The 4,405-nt window shown below is 35.1% G+C and overlaps 1 protein-coding gene across 1 annotated transcript in view; it reads right to left on the bottom strand.

The window, feature by feature from the left end:
* LOC117109857 (receptor-type tyrosine-protein phosphatase delta-like) overlaps positions 1 to 4,405 on the bottom strand; it is a 59,009-nt gene that overhangs the window by 47,063 nt on the left and 7,541 nt on the right. The window lies entirely within an intron of this gene.

Genomic DNA, 4,405 nt, shown 5'->3' with positions numbered 1-4,405 from the left:
GTATTGCGGTATATATATATATATTGGCCTATGTTTGTTTGGGGGGATGGCGTGTATGTGTTTGTGTGGGTGCTGGTGACGTAGGTCTGGGGCCAAATTGAAGACATTATTAGCGCAAAGGATGAGAATGTGACAACGGATGATTAAAAGGATTATAATCATCTACATATTACACTGTACTTATGTTCTAATACAATGGCAATATGTTAAACGTGATTAACATCGATAAGAACGACCATGGGTTGGATATTTATGGTGAAAAAACCCCCAAAAAAGCATAGCTTCCACTCACTTCAAGCCAAATGGAAATCAGGGATTGGACAATAGTAGTTTATCTAGGCCTATAGAAACTTTTTATAGGTTTCGCTGATTTTAATCTAGCTTGCAAATAAAATGGGAAGCTGAAGTCGTAGGCTAAATGCTAGGTCCATAAGTGCGATAAATTATGGTAGTCGGTACCCGACATTATACTTTATAAACTTATTTTTATACCTCATGTACAAACTTTTATACCACGTCGCTTGGGTACCTACCGTCGCCTCGCTTGTTAAAATATACTGATCCGTTTGAGGGCGTAGTATACTTTATAAAGAAGGCCACATTTATTATTTATTAAACTCGCACGTATTTATGGTTTTGTTTTTCAGTTTTTCTGAGATTTGCGCATGTTTTAAAATACTGTACATCGTAATATTTATGTATTTATACTGTATCAAAATGCATTGTGATATTGGTAATTATTAGCGAACATATCATTTATCTAATAAGTTTTGTAGAGACGCAAGATGGCATATCGTTATTTTAGCCTCGTGACGTCACTTCTCGAGGAGACAAGCGGCTAAAATCTGGTTATAAAACTTGCTTTTTTTCCTTAAATCCCACTTTTTGTATCATGATATGATCTTTCCAATATATAAAGGACCTACAGTTTGAGTTTCGTTGAGGTAGGAGCTTAAACCATGGCTAAGGTGATTTTTAACTGGACTAATAGTGACTCACTCAAACATGTGCTACTCTTGAATAAGTGCCACACACCATACCAGCTTTTAATCGATAAGCACCGCTCCCAAATAATCACCGCAATAGATATATTCTATTACAATTGCAAAATGCAAAAAAAAAGAAATAAAATTTTTGTTTCCACTACAATGAAAACAATAAGGAGACGGACAAGCCAAACCTTGACAGTTTTTCCCGGAATATCCATCTGCACATGGTCCATCTGGACATCCAATACTTGCATCGCATGTCACACCATTTGCACAATGGCATTCCTCGCTGCATGTTGACCCATATTTCCCCATTCCATCACATGCTATAAACCAATAACAGTTCCTGATTGTATACCTCATTACTTTGCAGTTTGACATTAATTATGTGATATTCTTGCCATCATTATATTTCACACTAATGAAAAAATGGTGGAGGATAATTATTCAGTTATTTAACATGACTGTAAATGCAAATGGAGAATGGTAAGGCCCCTGTGTGATATTCTTTTCATTAATTTTTACTTTGAATTTAATAGTTGGGGCAAATATATGTAGATTGACTGGGATCCCTTTAGTATTTTACCCCACTTTAGTGGGGCTATATTTGCCACCATTGGTAAGGGCGGGGTTTAGGGTGAAAATTTTTCATATTTTAGAGTTGATGTATCAAACAGTTGTATTTCTTTGCACATGATATTCTTTTCATTAATTTTTACTTTGAATTTAATAGTTGGGGCAAATATATGTAGATTGACTGGGATCCTTTTAGTATTTTACCCCACTTTAGTGGGGCTATATTTGCCACCATTGGTAGGGGCGGGGTTTAGGGTGAAAATTTTTCATATTTTAGAGTTGATGTATCAAACAGTTGTATTTCTTTCCACAGCATCAAAATACCCAGTTCGTGTCAAGGCCTTTAAGCCAAGGGTTCCAAGTTGAAAGAAGTCACTTCCAGGAGATTTGTTTAAATGAGCACTGATTTCTGAGAGACAATTGAGAATATAATAGTAAAAACATGCAAGTATTATGAAATTGGAAGAGATGGGTTTGCAGGAGGAAACTCGTGCTTGCGAGAGGCTTTTATAATTCCAGGTAGATTTGGGACCCCTGCTTTAAGCAGACAAACTGTGCAAATATTTTCCCTTACAGGTAGTATTAGCAGCCTTGCCTTGCCTTGTTTAGGTGGCAGATAGGATATATCCTGTAACTATTACAATGAAATTGTTTTAAATATTAATAATATACTAAGGTAATAGTAAAGTGATTAAAATATTAGTAGGTTACTGTAAGACTAATGATGAAATTGCTTTCTAATCAATCTATTTTATCAATTTAAAATTATTCCTATTCATATAAAAATACCACAGAAATTAATAGAGGATATTCAACAACAAAAAACAGCCGGAGATGAGCCAACTCTATTTACAAAAGGACAAAAATAATCAAAAAGCCACAATCAAAATGAAAGACCAAAACTCAAAAAAACAAAAAACAAAAAACAAAAAACACAAAAGACAACATGAATCTAAAAAAAAATATGATTCCAGGTTATGAAAAAACACATAATTTAGACATTTAGTAAATACTGGAAGGTATGCCTGTATTGCTAATAATTAATTTATTTAATTTTGCTTACTTTGTTTGCAGTTAAGACTACCATAGCCAGCCATACAAGAACATCCTAACGGATCTGGAACACATGCCAAATTACCACGACAACCAGGATTTTTACTGCTACAAACAATTAAGCAATTTCTTCCCCACTTGTTGTTTCCACATCCTGTTAATAAACAGTAAGAAATAAATAGGTTCAGCCATTCATAACTATTGAAAAATATAATAAAAATTATTTTATAATACATTAAGAATAATAGTAAAATTGACAATTTTTTTTCCAAATACAATAAAACCCCTATTATGGGGACACCTTTGGGACCAAACAAAGTGTTCCCTTTTGATTTAGACGGGGTCACTCGTGTGTGACCCAGTTGCTTCTTGTTCTTGAAGATTGGTCTTGCTCTCTATGTTGAATAAATAAATAAGTTAGAATTGCCAACTAAATGATACTGTATTAATCACTATTGGTTGAAAGCCTACAGATGTCTCATTAGCATATGCAAAAAATAGGGGCCCTGAGCATGGTGGGCCCTGAGGATGTGCAATCCTACCCCCTCCTTACCTTCTCCCATCAGCTTCTCAACATGCCACCACTAGTATGGCTCTTCTCCATCCTCTTATAAATATAGTTAATAGACAATATTCAAGAAAATTGATAAATGTACAGTAAATATAAATTGTTAAAACAATTTTAATCCTATCGATTCCTCCTCCTGAATTAATTCTTAATAATTCATTAGAGACTAGAAATTGCAAATTGCAAGTGAAGTGTTGCGAAGTACAACTGCATATAAATGTTCTTCGAACAAAATTATTTATGCGAGTCAAGTGAAAATAATGAATAATAAAATTATAACATTAACAAATAATATGAGACACGACCCATTGTCTATATTAGAACATTTCTCATTGGGTAACAAAGTCGTAATTTTACATTTTTGTCTAGGGGCCAGATGACTGCCAAAGAGTGTTGCCAAAGTGCGAGACATCACAAGTGTGAGCCAGCGAGCCATGACGTTGTTCTAAAATTCTAGGTGTCCCCGTGACAGAACGTGTCCCCCACTACTGCGCATGCGCTACAAACATAATTTTCATGGCTTCATGTAATTTTAAGTTTATTCATGTATTTTCATGTTTATTCAATATTTTTCACGCTTTAGTGATTATAGCATAGTAGAGGACACCAAATATTTTAGCTAAGCTAATATTTAGTGTCCCCGTGACAGATGGTACCCCCTATGTATTACCTAACTATCGTTCGATTTAGAAATTATTTCAACATATATAAACACATAGAATGTTGGGTGTCCCGTGGTCTAATAATGAATTATTGTGATGTTAAATAGACAATGTTAGCTATCAAGGAGCGACGCTGTTTTTCATTGGGACCTTCGTCCCTTCAAGGCTAGGCCTATACCATCCTAGCTAGTCTAGGCCTAGAGTAGGATAAGGCAGCGCGACATGCGGACGTTGGTACGTGTAGGTTAATCTACAAACGTCGCCTAAAGTAATGATTGATTTTACCCGGCAGAACGAAAGAAGGAAACTCCGCTTTTCAGTCGTATTAGGCCCTTGTTTTTTGACAAACAATGACCTTTCAGAGGTCAAATTGCTGTCAAGAATATGAATTGGCTGCTTCGCAGCAAAAATAGAAAACTCAGTGCATGCAACTAAAATCAAAATTGGTAAATATAATATTTGTTTGTATCCTAAAACATTTGTTTTACCAAAACTACAGTCAGTTGTTTTGAATCCTGGAGGACAAATACATAATCCGGACATCATCACACACTCCC

Source organism: Anneissia japonica, unplaced genomic scaffold (assembly GCF_011630105.1).
Source record: "Anneissia japonica isolate Jap-2015-1 unplaced genomic scaffold, ASM1163010v1 scaffold585_len4108843_cov191, whole genome shotgun sequence".
NCBI classification, from domain to species: domain Eukaryota; kingdom Metazoa; phylum Echinodermata; class Crinoidea; order Comatulida; family Comatulidae; genus Anneissia; species Anneissia japonica.
This window is presented reverse-complemented; position numbering and strand designations above follow the sequence as displayed.